Source organism: Triturus cristatus, chromosome 10, assembly GCF_964204655.1.
Source record: "Triturus cristatus chromosome 10, aTriCri1.1, whole genome shotgun sequence".
Taxonomy (NCBI): Eukaryota; Metazoa; Chordata; class Amphibia; order Caudata; family Salamandridae; genus Triturus; species Triturus cristatus.
The window spans coordinates 847,127,504-847,149,742 of record NC_140593.1 but is presented as its reverse complement, the minus strand read 5'-3'; the positions used below and the strand labels follow the sequence as shown (position 1 = coordinate 847,149,742).

The 22,239-nt window shown below is 47.3% G+C and overlaps 37 non-coding genes across 37 annotated transcripts; all 37 read right to left on the bottom strand.

The window, feature by feature from the left end:
* Window positions 1-198: 198 nt before the first annotated feature.
* Window positions 199-270, bottom strand: TRNAP-CGG (transfer RNA proline (anticodon CGG)). The gene has a single exon. It is a non-coding gene; the product is annotated as a tRNA-Pro (tRNA).
* A 937-nt stretch (window positions 271-1,207) lies between these two features.
* On the bottom strand, window positions 1,208-1,319 carry TRNAL-CAA (transfer RNA leucine (anticodon CAA)). Its single transcript has 2 exons — window positions 1,282-1,319; window positions 1,208-1,253 (listed from the first exon to the last, which is right to left on the bottom strand). It is a non-coding gene; the product is annotated as a tRNA-Leu (tRNA).
* Window positions 1,320-1,607: 288 nt separating this feature from the next.
* Window positions 1,608-1,680, bottom strand: TRNAV-AAC (transfer RNA valine (anticodon AAC)). Its single transcript has one exon. It is a non-coding gene; the product is annotated as a tRNA-Val (tRNA).
* Window positions 1,681-2,066: 386 nt separating this feature from the next.
* TRNAP-AGG (transfer RNA proline (anticodon AGG)) lies at window positions 2,067-2,138 on the bottom strand. The gene has a single exon. It is a non-coding gene; the product is annotated as a tRNA-Pro (tRNA).
* Window positions 2,139-2,579: 441 nt separating this feature from the next.
* On the bottom strand, window positions 2,580-2,652 carry TRNAV-UAC (transfer RNA valine (anticodon UAC)). The gene has a single exon. It is a non-coding gene; the product is annotated as a tRNA-Val (tRNA).
* Window positions 2,653-3,037: 385 nt separating this feature from the next.
* TRNAP-CGG (transfer RNA proline (anticodon CGG)) lies at window positions 3,038-3,109 on the bottom strand. The gene has a single exon. It is a non-coding gene; the product is annotated as a tRNA-Pro (tRNA).
* A 937-nt stretch (window positions 3,110-4,046) lies between these two features.
* TRNAL-CAA (transfer RNA leucine (anticodon CAA)) lies at window positions 4,047-4,158 on the bottom strand. The gene is made up of 2 exons: window positions 4,121-4,158; window positions 4,047-4,092 (listed from the first exon to the last, which is right to left on the bottom strand). It is a non-coding gene; the product is annotated as a tRNA-Leu (tRNA).
* Window positions 4,159-4,446: 288 nt separating this feature from the next.
* Window positions 4,447-4,519, bottom strand: TRNAV-AAC (transfer RNA valine (anticodon AAC)). Its single transcript has one exon. It is a non-coding gene; the product is annotated as a tRNA-Val (tRNA).
* Window positions 4,520-4,905: 386 nt separating this feature from the next.
* TRNAP-AGG (transfer RNA proline (anticodon AGG)) lies at window positions 4,906-4,977 on the bottom strand. The gene has a single exon. It is a non-coding gene; the product is annotated as a tRNA-Pro (tRNA).
* A 441-nt stretch (window positions 4,978-5,418) lies between these two features.
* On the bottom strand, window positions 5,419-5,491 carry TRNAV-UAC (transfer RNA valine (anticodon UAC)). Its single transcript has one exon. It is a non-coding gene; the product is annotated as a tRNA-Val (tRNA).
* Window positions 5,492-5,876: 385 nt separating this feature from the next.
* TRNAP-CGG (transfer RNA proline (anticodon CGG)) lies at window positions 5,877-5,948 on the bottom strand. The gene has a single exon. It is a non-coding gene; the product is annotated as a tRNA-Pro (tRNA).
* A 937-nt stretch (window positions 5,949-6,885) lies between these two features.
* TRNAL-CAA (transfer RNA leucine (anticodon CAA)) lies at window positions 6,886-6,997 on the bottom strand. Its single transcript has 2 exons — window positions 6,960-6,997; window positions 6,886-6,931 (listed from the first exon to the last, which is right to left on the bottom strand). It is a non-coding gene; the product is annotated as a tRNA-Leu (tRNA).
* Window positions 6,998-7,731: 734 nt separating this feature from the next.
* On the bottom strand, window positions 7,732-7,803 carry TRNAP-AGG (transfer RNA proline (anticodon AGG)). The gene has a single exon. It is a non-coding gene; the product is annotated as a tRNA-Pro (tRNA).
* Window positions 7,804-8,244: 441 nt separating this feature from the next.
* TRNAV-UAC (transfer RNA valine (anticodon UAC)) lies at window positions 8,245-8,317 on the bottom strand. The gene has a single exon. It is a non-coding gene; the product is annotated as a tRNA-Val (tRNA).
* A 385-nt stretch (window positions 8,318-8,702) lies between these two features.
* On the bottom strand, window positions 8,703-8,774 carry TRNAP-CGG (transfer RNA proline (anticodon CGG)). The gene has a single exon. It is a non-coding gene; the product is annotated as a tRNA-Pro (tRNA).
* Window positions 8,775-9,711: 937 nt separating this feature from the next.
* Window positions 9,712-9,823, bottom strand: TRNAL-CAA (transfer RNA leucine (anticodon CAA)). Its single transcript has 2 exons — window positions 9,786-9,823; window positions 9,712-9,757 (listed from the first exon to the last, which is right to left on the bottom strand). It is a non-coding gene; the product is annotated as a tRNA-Leu (tRNA).
* Window positions 9,824-10,111: 288 nt separating this feature from the next.
* TRNAV-AAC (transfer RNA valine (anticodon AAC)) lies at window positions 10,112-10,184 on the bottom strand. Its single transcript has one exon. It is a non-coding gene; the product is annotated as a tRNA-Val (tRNA).
* Window positions 10,185-10,570: 386 nt separating this feature from the next.
* Window positions 10,571-10,642, bottom strand: TRNAP-AGG (transfer RNA proline (anticodon AGG)). Its single transcript has one exon. It is a non-coding gene; the product is annotated as a tRNA-Pro (tRNA).
* Window positions 10,643-11,083: 441 nt separating this feature from the next.
* TRNAV-UAC (transfer RNA valine (anticodon UAC)) lies at window positions 11,084-11,156 on the bottom strand. Its single transcript has one exon. It is a non-coding gene; the product is annotated as a tRNA-Val (tRNA).
* Window positions 11,157-11,541: 385 nt separating this feature from the next.
* TRNAP-CGG (transfer RNA proline (anticodon CGG)) lies at window positions 11,542-11,613 on the bottom strand. Its single transcript has one exon. It is a non-coding gene; the product is annotated as a tRNA-Pro (tRNA).
* Window positions 11,614-12,550: 937 nt separating this feature from the next.
* Window positions 12,551-12,662, bottom strand: TRNAL-CAA (transfer RNA leucine (anticodon CAA)). The gene is made up of 2 exons: window positions 12,625-12,662; window positions 12,551-12,596 (listed from the first exon to the last, which is right to left on the bottom strand). It is a non-coding gene; the product is annotated as a tRNA-Leu (tRNA).
* Window positions 12,663-12,950: 288 nt separating this feature from the next.
* Window positions 12,951-13,023, bottom strand: TRNAV-AAC (transfer RNA valine (anticodon AAC)). Its single transcript has one exon. It is a non-coding gene; the product is annotated as a tRNA-Val (tRNA).
* A 386-nt stretch (window positions 13,024-13,409) lies between these two features.
* On the bottom strand, window positions 13,410-13,481 carry TRNAP-AGG (transfer RNA proline (anticodon AGG)). The gene has a single exon. It is a non-coding gene; the product is annotated as a tRNA-Pro (tRNA).
* Window positions 13,482-13,922: 441 nt separating this feature from the next.
* Window positions 13,923-13,995, bottom strand: TRNAV-UAC (transfer RNA valine (anticodon UAC)). The gene has a single exon. It is a non-coding gene; the product is annotated as a tRNA-Val (tRNA).
* Window positions 13,996-14,380: 385 nt separating this feature from the next.
* TRNAP-CGG (transfer RNA proline (anticodon CGG)) lies at window positions 14,381-14,452 on the bottom strand. Its single transcript has one exon. It is a non-coding gene; the product is annotated as a tRNA-Pro (tRNA).
* A 937-nt stretch (window positions 14,453-15,389) lies between these two features.
* On the bottom strand, window positions 15,390-15,501 carry TRNAL-CAA (transfer RNA leucine (anticodon CAA)). Its single transcript has 2 exons — window positions 15,464-15,501; window positions 15,390-15,435 (listed from the first exon to the last, which is right to left on the bottom strand). It is a non-coding gene; the product is annotated as a tRNA-Leu (tRNA).
* A 288-nt stretch (window positions 15,502-15,789) lies between these two features.
* On the bottom strand, window positions 15,790-15,862 carry TRNAV-AAC (transfer RNA valine (anticodon AAC)). Its single transcript has one exon. It is a non-coding gene; the product is annotated as a tRNA-Val (tRNA).
* A 386-nt stretch (window positions 15,863-16,248) lies between these two features.
* Window positions 16,249-16,320, bottom strand: TRNAP-AGG (transfer RNA proline (anticodon AGG)). The gene has a single exon. It is a non-coding gene; the product is annotated as a tRNA-Pro (tRNA).
* A 441-nt stretch (window positions 16,321-16,761) lies between these two features.
* Window positions 16,762-16,834, bottom strand: TRNAV-UAC (transfer RNA valine (anticodon UAC)). The gene has a single exon. It is a non-coding gene; the product is annotated as a tRNA-Val (tRNA).
* A 385-nt stretch (window positions 16,835-17,219) lies between these two features.
* On the bottom strand, window positions 17,220-17,291 carry TRNAP-CGG (transfer RNA proline (anticodon CGG)). Its single transcript has one exon. It is a non-coding gene; the product is annotated as a tRNA-Pro (tRNA).
* Window positions 17,292-18,228: 937 nt separating this feature from the next.
* Window positions 18,229-18,340, bottom strand: TRNAL-CAA (transfer RNA leucine (anticodon CAA)). Its single transcript has 2 exons — window positions 18,303-18,340; window positions 18,229-18,274 (listed from the first exon to the last, which is right to left on the bottom strand). It is a non-coding gene; the product is annotated as a tRNA-Leu (tRNA).
* A 288-nt stretch (window positions 18,341-18,628) lies between these two features.
* On the bottom strand, window positions 18,629-18,701 carry TRNAV-AAC (transfer RNA valine (anticodon AAC)). Its single transcript has one exon. It is a non-coding gene; the product is annotated as a tRNA-Val (tRNA).
* Window positions 18,702-19,087: 386 nt separating this feature from the next.
* Window positions 19,088-19,159, bottom strand: TRNAP-AGG (transfer RNA proline (anticodon AGG)). Its single transcript has one exon. It is a non-coding gene; the product is annotated as a tRNA-Pro (tRNA).
* A 441-nt stretch (window positions 19,160-19,600) lies between these two features.
* Window positions 19,601-19,673, bottom strand: TRNAV-UAC (transfer RNA valine (anticodon UAC)). The gene has a single exon. It is a non-coding gene; the product is annotated as a tRNA-Val (tRNA).
* A 385-nt stretch (window positions 19,674-20,058) lies between these two features.
* TRNAP-CGG (transfer RNA proline (anticodon CGG)) lies at window positions 20,059-20,130 on the bottom strand. The gene has a single exon. It is a non-coding gene; the product is annotated as a tRNA-Pro (tRNA).
* A 1,337-nt stretch (window positions 20,131-21,467) lies between these two features.
* Window positions 21,468-21,540, bottom strand: TRNAV-AAC (transfer RNA valine (anticodon AAC)). The gene has a single exon. It is a non-coding gene; the product is annotated as a tRNA-Val (tRNA).
* Window positions 21,541-21,926: 386 nt separating this feature from the next.
* TRNAP-AGG (transfer RNA proline (anticodon AGG)) lies at window positions 21,927-21,998 on the bottom strand. The gene has a single exon. It is a non-coding gene; the product is annotated as a tRNA-Pro (tRNA).
* Between the last annotated feature and the right edge of the window lie 241 nt (window positions 21,999-22,239).

The following is a 22,239-nucleotide window of genomic DNA, read 5'->3' as shown; positions in this document are numbered from 1 at the left end:
TTTGCATTTAATTTTCCTACACTGATGGTCCACCCCAGAAAAGCAGTTGCAAAGAAGTCCGGCACTGAAATTCTATACGCCAAAAGTGGGAAATAGCGTAGAGGGAAAGGAACTTTCTCACCATACACGGCGTCTTATAGCATTGAAAAGAAGAAATGGCCCTATATAATAAGCAGCCTAAAAATAATTCCACAGCATGGGCTCGTCCGGGATTTGAACCCGGGACCTCTCGCACCCGAAGCGAGAATCATACCCCTAGACCAACGAGCCTGATTCCCCAGTCGGCATTTTAAGCAATTTCTGATGCGTCTTTCAGAAACAAAGCAGGGCTATTTGGCTGCTCTCTCTCTATGTGAACCACACAAAGTCATGTTTTCTCTCAAGGTGTTGTTTTTTTCACTCTTGCAAGGAAGGGATCAGTCGATATCCTAGCTGCCAGAGAGCAGAAAAAAGGCGCTGATGAGAACTGCAGGCACTTTCTGGCACTTGTACTCCTCTGCAAGTCCTGGACACTTACCCCATAGACTTCCACCCCAGATGCAAGGGAGGGCCTGCCAATTCTTGCTCCTAAGACAGAGGCATTTGATTCTTGGATTCAAACACGCTCACTCAGCGCTCGATCAGGCTCGATCAGGCGAGATTTATATGAGTGGCTCGCAGGACTGAAACACTCACCTGGGAGCCCCAGGGTGGCTGAATTCCCAGTATGGCCATTGTTGGGCAAATCACCTCCTTTCCTCCTGCCTCAATCTAGAATTGGCTGCAAATCACAAGATAGAGTTCAATGTCCGTGTGTACTGCCTACTCCCAGCTACCTCTCTGTCTTCCTTATGTAAATTAAAATTCGCAAGGAGGGACCAATGACAATCTGCTCCTCCCACATAACCAGGAAGCCCTGTTGAACATGTCTGCCTGTGTTGTTGCAGGGACAGTGCCTTCTCCGCCCAAAAGGTGGCAGGAGAGCCTCACAACAAAGATGGGATCAACTGCTTAATGAGAAACCAGCACGGCAGTTTGTGTGATGGAGTGCAAATTTAACGGAAGGTGTGCCTGAGGTGTCCCTTCCAGGAATACATGGAATTGTGATTGAGGGACCAGCCTGATCGTTGGTGGATTTCTCGTCATATGTTACAGGTCCGTGCAAAGATTGTGGTGTGTGGGGAATGCACTGCAAAAAACAGGACGATTTAAGGGTGTAAAAGAAACCTGTCAGAAGTGGGATTTGAACCCACGCCTCCATGAGGAGACCAGAAGTCTCAGTTGCACTGAAGATCAAGCTCTCTTGAGTCTGGCGCCTTAGACCACTCGGCCATCCTGACAGCCCTGGGTGTGCACAGATCTGACTCTTCTGACTGCACCTGCCAATGTTTGCACTTACAACGTTCACAGCAATGTCACAAGTGTAAAGACCCCACAATACAACATGGCATGACAAAAAAAAAGCTAGGCACAAGAGCGACCACTGATGGATGCGGATTAATTTGTTTCGTCTTGCAAAAGTAAAGGAAGTTTCCCACGGCTCGCTGGGTTCAAGGACCGCCTCTTCTTAAGCTTGCATTGAGATAATAAGGTTTTAGAGGGTGCACATAAAAGCAGCTCATGCACAGTGTTTCTGCCCGGTCTCGAACCGGGGACCTTTCGCGTGTTAGGCGAACGTGATGACCACTACACTACAGAAACTCACTTGCTGTGTTTTACTGTTAGAGCAAGGTTCCTCTCAAGGATTCTCTCTACTTCTATTCTGCTGTATCAGCAGCCACTCAGAAAGCGAGGAGCAAGTGTGAAAACTGCAGAGATATCAGCCAACATGCTTGCAATTAGACGTATTAAAAATTGACTTATGCAGGCATCGACAGACAAATATCTGATGCCTAAATGCCAGCAAGTACACCTTGGGAAAGCATCACCTGGGACACACACAGACTAAGCATGAAGGCAGAAAAAGCATGGTGATCCATGTTTCTTCTGAGGTTCAAAATATTTTGTGCAACAATGCGGCGAGTGTAATGAGAAATAGTCAGGCATTGTGAGTTTTGAGTAGGATTCGTATGTTTACCTCTGAAAAAGGGCTCGTCCGGGATTTGAACCCGGGACCTCTCACACCCTAAGCGAGAATCATACCCCTAGACCAACGAGCCGAGGCACACAAGAGTCGCCTTTCGCACCGGCTCCGGGGGTTATTGGCAGCGAGTTAGTGAATGCTTCACCCAAAGCAAGCAACTGCACATGCTGCTCTCTTCTGCAATATGGTTGCTGTCTTTTCCATGGCCGTCATCGAACAAGAAATGAAAATGCCTCTATCCTTCAGACATTTTGTTTGTTCTAGGTGTATGCTCTCGGTGAGGTCAATAAAACCATTTCTGCTCTCATGCCTTGCTTTCATGAAGTAGGCCCAACCTTCAGTACACAAGGACGTGCAAACGAATAGCGCAAACTATCGTCACTTCTCTTTTTGAGCTGTCACTGATGCCCCTGGAGCACAGTACATCACGCTGGTGAGGGATAGACAGCTTCCATTATCTCAGCTTTCCTATAAGTTGAGAGAGTAAATGCAAACTGTGTGAAAAACAGAAAGCTGCTGTTCCTGCCCGGTCTCGAACCAGGGACCTTTCGCGTGTAAAGCGAACGTGATAACCACTACACTACAGAAACAGACACGCTTGCACGAATCTTCTTGGCATGTAGTGGGCTGGAATGCACAGACCAAGGGCCAATGTCCATGAAGCTCAAAGTTGGACCCTCCTTACCCGATCTCTTTCTTTGGAAGAAAGGAACGAGGACCACTTTTATTCCAAAAGGCGATTTTAAAACCATACCTGAAATCACACTAGAAAAACACTTTGCATTTAATTTTCCTACACTGATGGTCCACCCCAGAAAAGCAGTTGCAAAGAAGTCCGGCACTGAAATTCTATACGCCAAAAGTGGGAAATAGCGTAGAGGGAAAGGAACTTTCTCACCATACACGGCGTCTTATAGCATTGAAAAGAAGAAATGGCCCTATATAATAAGCAGCCTAAAAATAATTCCACAGCATGGGCTCGTCCGGGATTTGAACCCGGGACCTCTCGCACCCGAAGCGAGAATCATACCCCTAGACCAACGAGCCTGATTCCCCAGTCGGCATTTTAAGCAATTTCTGATGCGTCTTTCAGAAACAAAGCAGGGCTATTTGGCTGCTCTCTCTCTATGTGAACCACACAAAGTCATGTTTTCTCTCAAGGTGTTGTTTTTTTCACTCTTGCAAGGAAGGGATCAGTCGATATCCTAGCTGCCAGAGAGCAGAAAAAAGGCGCTGATGAGAACTGCAGGCACTTTCTGGCACTTGTACTCCTCTGCAAGTCCTGGACACTTACCCCATAGACTTCCACCCCAGATGCAAGGGAGGGCCTGCCAATTCTTCCTCCTAAGACAGAGGCATTTGATTCTTGGATTCAAACACGCTCACTCAGCGCTCGATCAGGCTCGATCAGGCGAGATTTATATGAGTGGCTCGCAGGACTGAAACACTCACCTGGGAGCCCCAGGGTGGCTGAATTCCCAGTATGGCCATTGTTGGGCAAATCACCTCCTTTCCTCCTGCCTCAATCTAGAATTGGCTGCAAATCACAAGATAGAGTTCAATGTCCGTGTGTACTGCCTACTCCCAGCTACCTCTCTGTCTTCCTTATGTAAATTAAAATTCGCAAGGGGGGACCAATGACAATCTGCTCCTCCCACATAACCAGGAAGCCCTGTTGAACATGTCTGCCTGTGTTGTTGCAGGGACAGTGCCTTCTCCGCCCAAAAGGTGGCAGGAGAGCCTCACAACAAAGATGGGATCAACTGCTTAATGAGAAACCAGCACGGCAGTTTGTGTGATGGAGTGCAAATTTAACGGAAGGTGTGCCTGAGGTGTCCCTTCCAGGAATACATGGAATTGTGATTGAGGGACCAGCCTGATCGTTGGTGGATTTCTCGTCATATGTTACAGGTCCGTGCAAAGATTGTGGTGTGTGGGGAATGCACTGCAAAAAACAGGACGATTTAAGGGTGTAAAAGAAACCTGTCAGAAGTGGGATTTGAACCCACGCCTCCATGAGGAGACCAGAAGTCTCAGTTGCACTGAAGATCAAGCTCTCTTGAGTCTGGCGCCTTAGACCACTCGGCCATCCTGACAGCCCTGGGTGTGCACAGATCTGACTCTTCTGACTGCACCTGCCAATGTTTGCACTTACAACGTTCACAGCAATGTCACAAGTGTAAAGACCCCACAATACAACATGGCATGACAAAAAAAAAGCTAGGCACAAGAGCGACCACTGATGGATGCGGATTAATTTGTTTCGTCTTGCAAAAGTAAAGGAAGTTTCCCACGGCTCGCTGGGTTCAAGGACCGCCTCTTCTTAAGCTTGCATTGAGATAATAAGGTTTTAGAGGGTGCACATAAAAGCAGCTCATGCACAGTGTTTCTGCCCGGTCTCGAACCGGGGACCTTTCGCGTGTTAGGCGAACGTGATGACCACTACACTACAGAAACTCACTTGCTGTGTTTTACTGTTAGAGCAAGGTTCCTCTCAAGGATTCTCTCTACTTCTATTCTGCTGTATCAGCAGCCACTCAGAAAGCGAGGAGCAAGTGTGAAAACTGCAGAGATATCAGCCAACATGCTTGCAATTAGACGTATTAAAAATTGACTTATGCAGGCATCGACAGACAAATATCTGATGCCTAAATGCCAGCAAGTACACCTTGGGAAAGCATCACCTGGGACACACACAGACTAAGCATGAAGGCAGAAAAAGCATGGTGATCCATGTTTCTTCTGAGGTTCAAAATATTTTGTGCAACAATGCGGCGAGTGTAATGAGAAATAGTCAGGCATTGTGAGTTTTGAGTAGGATTCGTATGTTTACCTCTGAAAAAGGGCTCGTCCGGGATTTGAACCCGGGACCTCTCGCACCCTAAGCGAGAATCATACCCCTAGACCAACGAGCCGAGGCACACAAGAGTCACCTTTCGCACCGGCTCCGGGGGTTATTGGCAGCGAGTTAGTGAATGCTTCACCCAAAGCAAGCAACTGCACATGCTGCTCTCTTCTGCAATATGGTTGCTGTCTTTTCCATGGCCGTCATCGAACAAGAAATGAAAATGCCTCTATCCTTCAGACATTTTGTTTGTTCTAGGTGTATGCTCTCGGTGAGGTCAATAAAACCATTTCTGCTCTCATGCCTTGCTTTCATGAAGTAGGCCCAACCTTCAGTACACAAGGACGTGCAAACGAATAGCGCAAACTATCGTCACTTCTCTTTTTGAGCTGTCACTGATGCCCCTGGAGCACAGTACATCACGCTGGTGAGGGATAGACAGCTTCCATTATCTCAGCTTTCCTATAAGTTGAGAGAGTAAATGCAAACTGTGTGAAAAACAGAAAGCTGCTGTTCCTGCCCGGTCTCGAACCAGGGACCTTTCGCGTGTAAAGCGAACGTGATAACCACTACACTACAGAAACAGACACGCTTGCACGAATCTTCTTGGCATGTAGTGGGCTGGAATGCACAGACCAAGGGCCAATGTCCATGAAGCTCAAAGTTGGACCCTCCTTACCCGATCTCTTTCTTTGGAAGAAAGGAACGAGGACCACTTTTATTCCAAAAGGCGATTTTAAAACCATACCTGAAATCACACTAGAAAAACACTTTGCATTTAATTTTCCTACACTGATGGTCCACCCCAGAAAAGCAGTTGCAAAGAAGTCCGGCACTGAAATTCTATACGCCAAAAGTGGGAAATAGCGTAGAGGGAAAGGAACTTTCTCACCATACACGGCGTCTTATAGCATTGAAAAGAAGAAATGGCCCTATATAATAAGCAGCCTAAAAATAATTCCACAGCATGGGCTCGTCCGGGATTTGAACCCGGGACCTCTCGCACCCGAAGCGAGAATCATACCCCTAGACCAACGAGCCTGATTCCCCAGTCGGCATTTTAAGCAATTTCTGATGCGTCTTTCAGAAACAAAGCAGGGCTATTTGGCTGCTCTCTCTCTATGTGAACCACACAAAGTCATGTTTTCTCTCAAGGTGTTGTTTTTTTCACTCTTGCAAGGAAGGGATCAGTCGATATCCTAGCTGCCAGAGAGCAGAAAAAAGGCGCTGATGAGAACTGCAGGCACTTTCTGGCACTTGTACTCCTCTGCAAGTCCTGGACACTTACCCCATAGACTTCCACCCCAGATGCAAGGGAGGGCCTGCCAATTCTTCCTCCTAAGACAGAGGCATTTGATTCTTGGATTCAAACACGCTCACTCAGCGCTCGATCAGGCTCGATCAGGCGAGATTTATATGAGTGGCTCGCAGGACTGAAACACTCACCTGGGAGCCCCAGGGTGGCTGAATTCCCAGTATGGCCATTGTTGGGCAAATCACCTCCTTTCCTCCTGCCTCAATCTAGAATTGGCTGCAAATCACAAGATAGAGTTCAATGTCCGTGTGTACTGCCTACTCCCAGCTACCTCTCTGTCTTCCTTATGTAAATTAAAATTCGCAAGGGGGGACCAATGACAATCTGCTCCTCCCACATAACCAGGAAGCCCTGTTGAACATGTCTGCCTGTGTTGTTGCAGGGACAGTGCCTTCTCCGCCCAAAAGGTGGCAGGAGAGCCTCACAACAAAGATGGGATCAACTGCTTAATGAGAAACCAGCACGGCAGTTTGTGTGATGGAGTGCAAATTTAACGGAAGGTGTGCCTGAGGTGTCCCTTCCAGGAATACATGGAATTGTGATTGAGGGACCAGCCTGATCGTTGGTGGATTTCTCGTCATATGTTACAGGTCCGTGCAAAGATTGTGGTGTGTGGGGAATGCACTGCAAAAAACAGGACGATTTAAGGGTGTAAAAGAAACCTGTCAGAAGTGGGATTTGAACCCACGCCTCCATGAGGAGACCAGAAGTCTCAGTTGCACTGAAGATCAAGCTCTCTTGAGTCTGGCGCCTTAGACCACTCGGCCATCCTGACAGCCCTGGGTGTGCACAGATCTGACTCTTCTGACTGCACCTGCCAATGTTTGCACTTACAACGTTCACAGCAATGTCACAAGTGTAAAGACCCCACAATACAACATGGCATGACAAAAAAAAAGCTAGGCACAAGAGCGACCACTGATGGATGCGGATTAATTTGTTTCGTCTTGCAAAAGTAAAGGAAGTTTCCCACGGCTCGCTGGGTTCAAGGACCGCCTCTTCTTAAGCTTGCATTGAGATAATAAGGTTTTAGAGGGTGCACATAAAAGCAGCTCATGCACAGTCTCGAACCGGGGACCTTTCGCGTGTTAGGCGAACGTGATGACCACTACACTACAGAAACTCACTTGCTGTGTTTTACTGTTAGAGCAAGGTTCCTCTCAAGGATTCTCTCTACTTCTATTCTGCTGTATCAGCAGCCACTCAGAAAGCGAGGAGCAAGTGTGAAAACTGCAGAGATATCAGCCAACATGCTTGCAATTAGACGTATTAAAAATTGACTTATGCAGGCATCGACAGACAAATATCTGATGCCTAAATGCCAGCAAGTACACCTTGGGAAAGCATCACCTGGGACACACACAGACTAAGCATGAAGGCAGAAAAAGCATGGTGATCCATGTTTCTTCTGAGGTTCAAAATATTTTGTGCAACAATGCGGCGAGTGTAATGAGAAATAGTCAGGCATTGTGAGTTTTGAGTAGGATTCGTATGTTTACCTCTGAAAAAGGGCTCGTCCGGGATTTGAACCCGGGACCTCTCGCACCCTAAGCGAGAATCATACCCCTAGACCAACGAGCCGAGGCACACAAGAGTCGCCTTTCGCACCGGCTCCGGGGGTTATTGGCAGCGAGTTAGTGAATGCTTCACCCAAAGCAAGCAACTGCACATGCTGCTCTCTTCTGCAATATGGTTGCTGTCTTTTCCATGGCCGTCATCGAACAAGAAATGAAAATGCCTCTATCCTTCAGACATTTTGTTTGTTCTAGGTGTATGCTCTCGGTGAGGTCAATAAAACCATTTCTGCTCTCATGCCTTGCTTTCATGAAGTAGGCCCAACCTTCAGTACACAAGGACGTGCAAACGAATAGCGCAAACTATCGTCACTTCTCTTTTTGAGCTGTCACTGATGCCCCTGGAGCACAGTACATCACGCTGGTGAGGGATAGACAGCTTCCATTATCTCAGCTTTCCTATAAGTTGAGAGAGTAAATGCAAACTGTGTGAAAAACAGAAAGCTGCTGTTTCTGCCCGGTCTCGAACCAGGGACCTTTCGCGTGTAAAGCGAACGTGATAACCACTACACTACAGAAACAGACACGCTTGCACGAATCTTCTTGGCATGTAGTGGGCTGGAATGCACAGACCAAGGGCCAATGTCCATGAAGCTCAAAGTTGGACCCTCCTTACCCGATCTCTTTCTTTGGAAGAAAGGAACGAGGACCACTTTTATTCCAAAAGGCGATTTTAAAACCATACCTGAAATCACACTAGAAAAACACTTTGCATTTAATTTTCCTACACTGATGGTCCACCCCAGAAAAGCAGTTGCAAAGAAGTCCGGCACTGAAATTCTATACGCCAAAAGTGGGAAATAGCGTAGAGGGAAAGGAACTTTCTCACCATACACGGCGTCTTATAGCATTGAAAAGAAGAAATGGCCCTATATAATAAGCAGCCTAAAAATAATTCCACAGCATGGGCTCGTCCGGGATTTGAACCCGGGACCTCTCGCACCCGAAGCGAGAATCATACCCCTAGACCAACGAGCCTGATTCCCCAGTCGGCATTTTAAGCAATTTCTGATGCGTCTTTCAGAAACAAAGCAGGGCTATTTGGCTGCTCTCTCTCTATGTGAACCACACAAAGTCATGTTTTCTCTCAAGGTGTTGTTTTTTTCACTCTTGCAAGGAAGGGATCAGTCGATATCCTAGCTGCCAGAGAGCAGAAAAAAGGCGCTGATGAGAACTGCAGGCACTTTCTGGCACTTGTACTCCTCTGCAAGTCCTGGACACTTACCCCATAGACTTCCACCCCAGATGCAAGGGAGGGCCTGCCAATTCTTGCTCCTAAGACAGAGGCATTTGATTCTTGGATTCAAACACGCTCACTCAGCGCTCGATCAGGCTCGATCAGGCGAGATTTATATGAGTGGCTCGCAGGACTGAAACACTCACCTGGGAGCCCCAGGGTGGCTGAATTCCCAGTATGGCCATTGTTGGGCAAATCACCTCCTTTCCTCCTGCCTCAATCTAGAATTGGCTGCAAATCACAAGATAGAGTTCAATATCCGTGTGTACTGCCTACTCCCAGCTACCTCTCTGTCTTCCTTATGTAAATTAAAATTCGCAAGGGGGGACCAATGACAATCTGCTCCTCCCACATAACCAGGAAGCCCTGTTGAACATGTCTGCCTGTGTTGTTGCAGGGACAGTGCCTTCTCCGCCCAAAAGGTGGCAGGAGAGCCTCACAACAAAGATGGGATCAACTGCTTAATGAGAAACCAGCACGGCAGTTTGTGTGATGGAGTGCAAATTTAACGGAAGGTGTGCCTGAGGTGTCCCTTCCAGGAATACATGGAATTGTGATTGAGGGACCAGCCTGATCGTTGGTGGATTTCTCGTCATATGTTACAGGTCCGTGCAAAGATTGTGGTGTGTGGGGAATGCACTGCAAAAAACAGGACGATTTAAGGGTGTAAAAGAAACCTGTCAGAAGTGGGATTTGAACCCACGCCTCCATGAGGAGACCAGAAGTCTCAGTTGCACTGAAGATCAAGCTCTCTTGAGTCTGGCGCCTTAGACCACTCGGCCATCCTGACAGCCCTGGGTGTGCACAGATCTGACTCTTCTGACTGCACCTGCCAATGTTTGCACTTACAACGTTCACAGCAATGTCACAAGTGTAAAGACCCCACAATACAACATGGCATGACAAAAAAAAAGCTAGGCACAAGAGCGACCACTGATGGATGCGGATTAATTTGTTTCGTCTTGCAAAAGTAAAGGAAGTTTCCCACGGCTCGCTGGGTTCAAGGACCGCCTCTTCTTAAGCTTGCATTGAGATAATAAGGTTTTAGAGGGTGCACATAAAAGCAGCTCATGCACAGTGTTTCTGCCCGGTCTCGAACCGGGGACCTTTCGCGTGTTAGGCGAACGTGATGACCACTACACTACAGAAACTCACTTGCTGTGTTTTACTGTTAGAGCAAGGTTCCTCTCAAGGATTCTCTCTACTTCTATTCTGCTGTATCAGCAGCCACTCAGAAAGCGAGGAGCAAGTGTGAAAACTGCAGAGATATCAGCCAACATGCTTGCAATTAGACGTATTAAAAATTGACTTATGCAGGCATCGACAGACAAATATCTGATGCCTAAATGCCAGCAAGTACACCTTGGGAAAGCATCACCTGGGACACACACAGACTAAGCATGAAGGCAGAAAAAGCATGGTGATCCATGTTTCTTCTGAGGTTCAAAATATTTTGTGCAACAATGCGGCGAGTGTAATGAGAAATAGTCAGGCATTGTGAGTTTTGAGTAGGATTCGTATGTTTACCTCTGAAAAAGGGCTCGTCCGGGATTTGAACCCGGGACCTCTCACACCCTAAGCGAGAATCATACCCCTAGACCAACGAGCCGAGGCACACAAGAGTCGCCTTTCGCACCGGCTCCGGGGGTTATTGGCAGCGAGTTAGTGAATGCTTCACCCAAAGCAAGCAACTGCACATGCTGCTCTCTTCTGCAATATGGTTGCTGTCTTTTCCATGGCCGTCATCGAACAAGAAATGAAAATGCCTCTATCCTTCAGACATTTTGTTTGTTCTAGGTGTATGCTCTCGGTGAGGTCAATAAAACCATTTCTGCTCTCATGCCTTGCTTTCATGAAGTAGGCCCAACCTTCAGTACACAAGGACGTGCAAACGAATAGCGCAAACTATCGTCACTTCTCTTTTTGAGCTGTCACTGATGCCCCTGGAGCACAGTACATCACGCTGGTGAGGGATAGACAGCTTCCATTATCTCAGCTTTCCTATAAGTTGAGAGAGTAAATGCAAACTGTGTGAAAAACAGAAAGCTGCTGTTTCTGCCCGGTCTCGAACCAGGGACCTTTCGCGTGTAAAGCGAACGTGATAACCACTACACTACAGAAACAGACACGCTTGCACGAATCTTCTTGGCATGTAGTGGGCTGGAATGCACAGACCAAGGGCCAATGTCCATGAAGCTCAAAGTTGGACCCTCCTTACCCGATCTCTTTCTTTGGAAGAAAGGAACGAGGACCACTTTTATTCCAAAAGGCGATTTTAAAACCATACCTGAAATCACACTAGAAAAACACTTTGCATTTAATTTTCCTACACTGATGGTCCACCCCAGAAAAGCAGTTGCAAAGAAGTCCGGCACTGAAATTCTATACGCCAAAAGTGGGAAATAGCGTAGAGGGAAAGGAACTTTCTCACCATACACGGCGTCTTATAGCATTGAAAAGAAGAAATGGCCCTATATAATAAGCAGCCTAAAAATAATTCCACAGCATGGGCTCGTCCGGGATTTGAACCCGGGACCTCTCGCACCCGAAGCGAGAATCATACCCCTAGACCAACGAGCCTGATTCCCCAGTCGGCATTTTAAGCAATTTCTGATGCGTCTTTCAGAAACAAAGCAGGGCTATTTGGCTGCTCTCTCTCTATGTGAACCACACAAAGTCATGTTTTCTCTCAAGGTGTTGTTTTTTTCACTCTTGCAAGGAAGGGATCAGTCGATATCCTAGCTGCCAGAGAGCAGAAAAAAGGCGCTGATGAGAACTGCAGGCACTTTCTGGCACTTGTACTCCTCTGCAAGTCCTGGACACTTACCCCATAGACTTCCACCCCAGATGCAAGGGAGGGCCTGCCAATTCTTGCTCCTAAGACAGAGGCATTTGATTCTTGGATTCAAACACGCTCACTCAGCGCTCGATCAGGCTCGATCAGGCGAGATTTATATGAGTGGCTCGCAGGACTGAAACACTCACCTGGGAGCCCCAGGGTGGCTGAATTCCCAGTATGGCCATTGTTGGGCAAATCACCTCCTTTCCTCCTGCCTCAATCTAGAATTGGCTGCAAATCACAAGATAGAGTTCAATGTCCGTGTGTACTGCCTACTCCCAGCTACCTCTCTGTCTTCCTTATGTAAATTAAAATTCGCAAGGAGGGACCAATGACAATCTGCTCCTCCCACATAACCAGGAAGCCCTGTTGAACATGTCTGCCTGTGTTGTTGCAGGGACAGTGCCTTCTCCGCCCAAAAGGTGGCAGGAGAGCCTCACAACAAAGATGGGATCAACTGCTTAATGAGAAACCAGCACGGCAGTTTGTGTGATGGAGTGCAAATTTAACGGAAGGTGTGCCTGAGGTGTCCCTTCCAGGAATACATGGAATTGTGATTGAGGGACCAGCCTGATCGTTGGTGGATTTCTCGTCATATGTTACAGGTCCGTGCAAAGATTGTGGTGTGTGGGGAATGCACTGCAAAAAACAGGACGATTTAAGGGTGTAAAAGAAACCTGTCAGAAGTGGGATTTGAACCCACGCCTCCATGAGGAGACCAGAAGTCTCAGTTGCACTGAAGATCAAGCTCTCTTGAGTCTGGCGCCTTAGACCACTCGGCCATCCTGACAGCCCTGGGTGTGCACAGATCTGACTCTTCTGACTGCACCTGCCAATGTTTGCACTTACAACGTTCACAGCAATGTCACAAGTGTAAAGACCCCACAATACAACATGGCATGACAAAAAAAAAGCTAGGCACAAGAGCGACCACTGATGGATGCGGATTAATTTGTTTCGTCTTGCAAAAGTAAAGGAAGTTTCCCACGGCTCGCTGGGTTCAAGGACCGCCTCTTCTTAAGCTTGCATTGAGATAATAAGGTTTTAGAGGGTGCACATAAAAGCAGCTCATGCACAGTGTTTCTGCCCGGTCTCGAACCGGGGACCTTTCGCGTGTTAGGCGAACGTGATGACCACTACACTACAGAAACTCACTTGCTGTGTTTTACTGTTAGAGCAAGGTTCCTCTCAAGGATTCTCTCTACTTCTATTCTGCTGTATCAGCAGCCACTCAGAAAGCGAGGAGCAAGTGTGAAAACTGCAGAGATATCAGCCAACATGCTTGCAATTAGACGTATTAAAAATTGACTTATGCAGGCATCGACAGACAAATATCTGATGCCTAAATGCCAGCAAGTACACCTTGGGAAAGCATCACCTGGGACACACACAGACTAAGCATGAAGGCAGAAAAAGCATGGTGATCCATGTTTCTTCTGAGGTTCAAAATATTTTGTGCAACAATGCGGCGAGTGTAATGAGAAATAGTCAGGCATTGTGAGTTTTGAGTAGGATTCGTATGTTTACCTCTGAAAAAGGGCTCGTCCGGGATTTGAACCCGGGACCTCTCACACCCTAAGCGAGAATCATACCCCTAGACCAACGAGCCGAGGCACACAAGAGTCGCCTTTCGCACCGGCTCCGGGGGTTATTGGCAGCGAGTTAGTGAATGCTTCACCCAAAGCAAGCAACTGCACATGCTGCTCTCTTCTGCAATATGGTTGCTGTCTTTTCCATGGCCGTCATCGAACAAGAAATGAAAATGCCTCTATCCTTCAGACATTTTGTTTGTTCTAGGTGTATGCTCTCGGTGAGGTCAATAAAACCATTTCTGCTCTCATGCCTTGCTTTCATGAAGTAGGCCCAACCTTCAGTACACAAGGACGTGCAAACGAATAGCGCAAACTATCGTCACTTCTCTTTTTGAGCTGTCACTGATGCCCCTGGAGCACAGTACATCACGCTGGTGAGGGATAGACAGCTTCCATTATCTCAGCTTTCCTATAAGTTGAGAGAGTAAATGCAAACTGTGTGAAAAACAGAAAGCTGCTGTTCCTGCCCGGTCTCGAACCAGGGACCTTTCGCGTGTAAAGCGAACGTGATAACCACTACACTACAGAAACAGACACGCTTGCACGAATCTTCTTGGCATGTAGTGGGCTGGAATGCACAGACCAAGGGCCAATGTCCATGAAGCTCAAAGTTGGACCCTCCTTACCCGATCTCTTTCTTTGGAAGAAAGGAACGAGGACCACTTTTATTCCAAAAGGCGATTTTAAAACCATACCTGAAATCACACTAGAAAAACACTTTGCATTTAATTTTCCTACACTGATGGTCCACCCCAGAAAAGCAGTTGCAAAGAAGTCCGGCACTGAAATTCTATACGCCAAAAGTGGGAAATAGCGTAGAGGGAAAGGAACTTTCTCACCATACACGGCGTCTTATAGCATTGAAAAGAAGAAATGGCCCTATATAATAAGCAGCCTAAAAATAATTCCACAGCATGGGCTCGTCCGGGATTTGAACCCGGGACCTCTCGCACCCGAAGCGAGAATCATACCCCTAGACCAACGAGCCTGATTCCCCAGTCGGCATTTTAAGCAATTTCTGATGCGTCTTTCAGAAACAAAGCAGGGCTATTTGGCTGCTCTCTCTCTATGTGAACCACACAAAGTCATGTTTTCTCTCAAGGTGTTGTTTTTTTCACTCTTGCAAGGAAGGGATCAGTCGATATCCTAGCTGCCAGAGAGCAGAAAAAAGGCGCTGATGAGAACTGCAGGCACTTTCTGGCACTTGTACTCCTCTGCAAGTCCTGGACACTTACCCCATAGACTTCCACCCCAGATGCAAGGGAGGGCCTGCCAATTCTTCCTCCTAAGACAGAGGCATTTGATTCTTGGATTCAAACACGCTCACTCAGCGCTCGATCAGGCTCGATCAGGCGAGATTTATATGAGTGGCTCGCAGGACTGAAACACTCACCTGGGAGCCCCAGGGTGGCTGAATTCCCAGTATGGCCATTGTTGGGCAAATCACCTCCTTTCCTCCTGCCTCAATCTAGAATTGGCTGCAAATCACAAGATAGAGTTCAATGTCCGTGTGTACTGCCTACTCCCAGCTACCTCTCTGTCTTCCTTATGTAAATTAAAATTCGCAAGGGGGGACCAATGACAATCTGCTCCTCCCACATAACCAGGAAGCCCTGTTGAACATGTCTGCCTGTGTTGTTGCAGGGACAGTGCCTTCTCCGCCCAAAAGGTGGCAGGAGAGCCTCACAACAAAGATGGGATCAACTGCTTAATGAGAAACCAGCACGGCAGTTTGTGTGATGGAGTGCAAATTTAACGGAAGGTGTGCCTGAGGTGTCCCTTCCAGGAATACATGGAATTGTGATTGAGGGACCAGCCTGATCGTTGGTGGATTTCTCGTCATATGTTACAGGTCCGTGCAAAGATTGTGGTGTGTGGGGAATGCACTGCAAAAAACAGGACGATTTAAGGGTGTAAAAGAAACCTGTCAGAAGTGGGATTTGAACCCACGCCTCCATGAGGAGACCAGAAGTCTCAGTTGCACTGAAGATCAAGCTCTCTTGAGTCTGGCGCCTTAGACCACTCGGCCATCCTGACAGCCCTGGGTGTGCACAGATCTGACTCTTCTGACTGCACCTGCCAATGTTTGCACTTACAACGTTCACAGCAATGTCACAAGTGTAAAGACCCCACAATACAACATGGCATGACAAAAAAAAAGCTAGGCACAAGAGCGACCACTGATGGATGCGGATTAATTTGTTTCGTCTTGCAAAAGTAAAGGAAGTTTCCCACGGCTCGCTGGGTTCAAGGACCGCCTCTTCTTAAGCTTGCATTGAGATAATAAGGTTTTAGAGGGTGCACATAAAAGCAGCTCATGCACAGTGTTTCTGCCCGGTCTCGAACCGGGGACCTTTCGCGTGTTAGGCGAACGTGATGACCACTACACTACAGAAACTCACTTGCTGTGTTTTACTGTTAGAGCAAGGTTCCTCTCAAGGATTCTCTCTACTTCTATTCTGCTGTATCAGCAGCCACTCAGAAAGCGAGGAGCAAGTGTGAAAACTGCAGAGATATCAGCCAACATGCTTGCAATTAGACGTATTAAAAATTGACTTATGCAGGCATCGACAGACAAATATCTGATGCCTAAATGCCAGCAAGTACACCTTGGGAAAGCATCACCTGGGACACACACAGACTAAGCATGAAGGCAGAAAAAGCATGGTGATCCATGTTTCTTCTGAGGTTCAAAATATTTTGTGCAACAATGCGGCGAGTGTAATGAGAAATAGTCAGGCATTGTGAGTTTTGAGTAGGATTCGTATGTTTACCTCTGAAAAAGGGCTCGTCCGGGATTTGAACCCGGGACCTCTCGCACCCTAAGCGAGAATCATACCCCTAGACCAACGAGCCGAGGCACACAAGAGTCGCCTTTCGCACCGGCTCCGGGGGTTATTGGCAGCGAGTTAGTGAATGCTTCACCCAAAGCAAGCAACTGCACATGCTGCTCTCTTCTGCAATATGGTTGCTGTCTTTTCCATGGCCGTCATCGAACAAGAAATGAAAATGCCTCTATCCTTCAGACATTTTGTTTGTTCTAGGTGTATGCTCTCGGTGAGGTCAATAAAACCATTTCTGCTCTCATGCCTTGCTTTCATGAAGTAGGCCCAACCTTCAGTACACAAGGACGTGCAAACGAATAGCGCAAACTATCGTCACTTCTCTTTTTGAGCTGTCACTGATGCCCCTGGAGCACAGTACATCACGCTGGTGAGGGATAGACAGCTTCCATTATCTCAGCTTTCCTATAAGTTGAGAGAGTAAATGCAAACTGTGTGAAAAACAGAAAGCTGCTGTTTCTGCCCGGTCTCGAACCAGGGACCTTTCGCGTGTAAAGCGAACGTGATAACCACTACACTACAGAAACAGACACGCTTGCACGAATCTTCTTGGCATGTAGTGGGCTGGAATGCACAGACCAAGGGCCAATGTCCATGAAGCTCAAAGTTGGACCCTCCTTACCCGATCTCTTTCTTTGGAAGAAAGGAACGAGGACCACTTTTATTCCAAAAGGCGATTTTAAAACCATACCTGAAATCACACTAGAAAAACACTTTGCATTTAATTTTCCTACACTGATGGTCCACCCCAGAAAAGCAGTTGCAAAGAAGTCCGGCACTGAAATTCTATACGCCAAAAGTGGGAAATAGCGTAGAGGGAAAGGAACTTTCTCACCATACACGGCGTCTTATAGCATTGAAAAGAAGAAATGGCCCTATATAATAAGCAGCCTAAAAATAATTCCACAGCATGGGCTCGTCCGGGATTTGAACCCGGGACCTCTCGCACCCGAAGCGAGAATCATACCCCTAGACCAACGAGCCTGATTCCCCAGTCGGCATTTTAAGCAATTTCTGATGCGTCTTTCAGAAACAAAGCAGGGCTATTTGGCTGCTCTCTCTCTATGTGAACCACACAAAGTCATGTTTTCTCTCAAGGTGTTGTTTTTTTCACTCTTGCAAGGAAGGGATCAGTCGATATCCTAGCTGCCAGAGAGCAGAAAAAAGGCGCTGATGAGAACTGCAGGCACTTTCTGGCACTTGTACTCCTCTGCAAGTCCTGGACACTTACCCCATAGACTTCCACCCCAGATGCAAGGGAGGGCCTGCCAATTCTTGCTCCTAAGACAGAGGCATTTGATTCTTGGATTCAAACACGCTCACTCAGCGCTCGATCAGGCTCGATCAGGCGAGATTTATATGAGTGGCTCGCAGGACTGAAACACTCACCTGGGAGCCCCAGGGTGGCTGAATTCCCAGTATGGCCATTGTTGGGCAAATCACCTCCTTTCCTCCTGCCTCAATCTAGAATTGGCTGCAAATCACAAGATAGAGTTCAATGTCCGTGTGTACTGCCTACTCCCAGCTACCTCTCTGTCTTCCTTATGTAAATTAAAATTCGCAAGGGGGGACCAATGACAATCTGCTCCTCCCACATAACCAGGAAGCCCTGTTGAACATGTCTGCCTGTGTTGTTGCAGGGACAGTGCCTTCTCCGCCCAAAAGGTGGCAGGAGAGCCTCACAACAAAGATGGGATCAACTGCTTAATGAGAAACCAGCACGGCAGTTTGTGTGATGGAGTGCAAATTTAACGGAAGGTGTGCCTGAGGTGTCCCTTCCAGGAATACATGGAATTGTGATTGAGGGACCAGCCTGATCGTTGGTGGATTTCTCGTCATATGTTACAGGTCCGTGCAAAGATTGTGGTGTGTGGGGAATGCACTGCAAAAAACAGGACGATTTAAGGGTGTAAAAGAAACCTGTCAGAAGTGGGATTTGAACCCACGCCTCCATGAGGAGACCAGAAGTCTCAGTTGCACTGAAGATCAAGCTCTCTTGAGTCTGGCGCCTTAGACCACTCGGCCATCCTGACAGCCCTGGGTGTGCACAGATCTGACTCTTCTGACTGCACCTGCCAATGTTTGCACTTACAACGTTCACAGCAATGTCACAAGTGTAAAGACCCCACAATACAACATGGCATGACAAAAAAAAAGCTAGGCACAAGAGCGACCACTGATGGATGCGGATTAATTTGTTTCGTCTTGCAAAAGTAAAGGAAGTTTCCCACGGCTCGCTGGGTTCAAGGACCGCCTCTTCTTAAGCTTGCATTGAGATAATAAGGTTTTAGAGGGTGCACATAAAAGCAGCTCATGCACAGTGTTTCTGCCCGGTCTCGAACCGGGGACCTTTCGCGTGTTAGGCGAACGTGATGACCACTACACTACAGAAACTCACTTGCTGTGTTTTACTGTTAGAGCAAGGTTCCTCTCAAGGATTCTCTCTACTTCTATTCTGCTGTATCAGCAGCCACTCAGAAAGCGAGGAGCAAGTGTGAAAACTGCAGAGATATCAGCCAACATGCTTGCAATTAGACGTATTAAAAATTGACTTATGCAGGCATCGACAGACAAATATCTGATGCCTAAATGCCAGCAAGTACACCTTGGGAAAGCATCACCTGGGACACACACAGACTAAGCATGAAGGCAGAAAAAGCATGGTGATCCATGTTTCTTCTGAGGTTCAAAATATTTTGTGCAACAATGCGGCGAGTGTAATGAGAAATAGTCAGGCATTGTGAGTTTTGAGTAGGATTCGTATGTTTACCTCTGAAAAAGGGCTCGTCCGGGATTTGAACCCGGGACCTCTCACACCCTAAGCGAGAATCATACCCCTAGACCAACGAGCCGAGGCACACAAGAGTCGCCTTTCGCACCGGCTCCGGGGGTTATTGGCAGCGAGTTAGTGAATGCTTCACCCAAAGCAAGCAACTGCACATGCTGCTCTCTTCTGCAATATGGTTGCTGTCTTTTCCATGGCCGTCATCGAACAAGAAATGAAAATGCCTCTATCCTTCAGACATTTTGTTTGTTCTAGGTGTATGCTCTCGGTGAGGTCAATAAAACCATTTCTGCTCTCATGCCTTGCTTTCATGAAGTAGGCCCAACCTTCAGTACACAAGGACGTGCAAACGAATAGCGCAAACTATCGTCACTTCTCTTTTTGAGCTGTCACTGATGCCCCTGGAGCACAGTACATCACGCTGGTGAGGGATAGACAGCTTCCATTATCTCAGCTTTCCTATAAGTTGAGAGAGTAAATGCAAACTGTGTGAAAAACAGAAAGCTGCTGTTTCTGCCCGGTCTCGAACCAGGGACCTTTCGCGTGTAAAGCGAACGTGATAACCACTACACTACAGAAACAGACACGCTTGCACGAATCTTCTTGGCATGTAGTGGGCTGGAATGCACAGACCAAGGGCCAATGTCCATGAAGCTCAAAGTTGGACCCTCCTTACCCGATCTCTTTCTTTGGAAGAAAGGAACGAGGACCACTTTTATTCCAAAAGGCGATTTTAAAACCATACCTGAAATCACACTAGAAAAACACTTTGCATTTAATTTTCCTACACTGATGGTCCACCCCAGAAAAGCAGTTGCAAAGAAGTCCGGCACTGAAATTCTATACGCCAAAAGTGGGAAATAGCGTAGAGGGAAAGGAACTTTCTCACCATACACGGCGTCTTATAGCATTGAAAAGAAGAAATGGCCCTATATAATAAGCAGCCTAAAAATAATTCCACAGCATGGGCTCGTCCGGGATTTGAACCCGGGACCTCTCGCACCCGAAGCGAGAATCATACCCCTAGACCAACGAGCCTGATTCCCCAGTCGGCATTTTAAGCAATTTCTGATGCGTCTTTCAGAAACAAAGCAGGGCTATTTGGCTGCTCTCTCTCTATGTGAACCACACAAAGTCATGTTTTCTCTCAAGGTGTTGTTTTTTTCACTCTTGCAAGGAAGGGATCAGTCGATATCCTAGCTGCCAGAGAGCAGAAAAAAGGCGCTGATGAGAACTGCAGGCACTTTCTGGCACTTGTACTCCTCTGCAAGTCCTGGACACTTACCCCATAGACTTCCACCCCAGATGCAAGGGAGGGCCTGCCAATTCTTGCTCCTAAGACAGAGGCATTTGATTCTTGGATTCAAACACGCTCACTCAGCGCTCGATCAGGCTCGATCAGGCGAGATTTATATGAGTGGCTCGCAGGACTGAAACACTCACCTGGGAGCCCCAGGGTGGCTGAATTCCCAGTATGGCCATTGTTGGGCAAATCACCTCCTTTCCTCCTGCCTCAATCTAGAATTGGCTGCAAATCACAAGATAGAGTTCAATGTCCGTGTGTACTGCCTACTCCCAGCTACCTCTCTGTCTTCCTTATGTAAATTAAAATTCGCAAGGGGGGACCAATGACAATCTGCTCCTCCCACATAACCAGGAAGCCCTGTTGAACATGTCTGCCTGTGTTGTTGCAGGGACAGTGCCTTCTCCGCCCAAAAGGTGGCAGGAGAGCCTCACAACAAAGATGGGATCAACTGCTTAATGAGAAACCAGCACGGCAGTTTGTGTGATGGAGTGCAAATTTAACGGAAGGTGTGCCTGAGGTGTCCCTTCCAGGAATACATGGAATTGTGATTGAGGGACCAGCCTGATCGTTGGTGGATTTCTCGTCATATGTTACAGGTCCGTGCAAAGATTGTGGTGTGTGGGGAATGCACTGCAAAAAACAGGACGATTTAAGGGTGTAAAAGAAACCTGTCAGAAGTGGGATTTGAACCCATGCCTCCATGAGGAGACCAGAAGTCTCAGTTGCACTGAAGATCAAGCTCTCTTGAGTCTGGCGCCTTAGACCACTCGGCCATCCTGACAGCCCTGGGTGTGCACAGATCTGACTCTTCTGACTGCACCTGCCAATGTTTGCACTTACAACGTTCACAGCAATGTCACAAGTGTAAAGACCCCACAATACAACATGGCATGACAAAAAAAAAGCTAGGCACAAGAGCGACCACTGATGGATGCGGATTAATTTGTTTCGTCTTGCAAAAGTAAAGGAAGTTTCCCACGGCTCGCTGGGTTCAAGGACCGCCTCTTCTTAAGCTTGCATTGAGATAATAAGGTTTTAGAGGGTGCACATAAAAGCAGCTCATGCACAGTGTTTCTGCCCGGTCTCGAACCGGGGACCTTTCGCGTGTTAGGCGAACGTGATGACCACTACACTACAGAAACTCACTTGCTGTGTTTTACTGTTAGAGCAAGGTTCCTCTCAAGGATTCTCTCTACTTCTATTCTGCTGTATCAGCAGCCACTCAGAAAGCGAGGAGCAAGTGTGAAAACTGCAGAGATATCAGCCAACATGCTTGCAATTAGACGTATTAAAAATTGACTTATGCAGGCATCGACAGACAAATATCTGATGCCTAAATGCCAGCAAGTACACCTTGGGAAAGCATCACCTGGGACACACACAGACTAAGCATGAAGGCAGAAAAAGCATGGTGATCCATGTTTCTTCTGAGGTTCAAAATATTTTGTGCAACAATGCGGCGAGTGTAATGAGAAATAGTCAGGCATTGTGAGTTTTGAGTAGGATTCGTATGTTTACCTCTGAAAAAGGGCTCGTCCGGGATTTGAACCCGGGACCTCTCACACCCTAAGCGAGAATCATACCCCTAGACCAACGAGCCGAGGCACACAAGAGTCGCCTTTCGCACCGGCTCCGGGGGTTATTGGCAGCGAGTTAGTGAATGCTTCACCCAAAGCAAGCAACTGCACATGCTGCTCTCTTCTGCAATATGGTTGCTGTCTTTTCCATGGCCGTCATCGAACAAGAAATGAAAATGCCTCTATCCTTCAGACATTTTGTTTGTTCTAGGTGTATGCTCTCGGTGAGGTCAATAAAACCATTTCTGCTCTCATGCCTTGCTT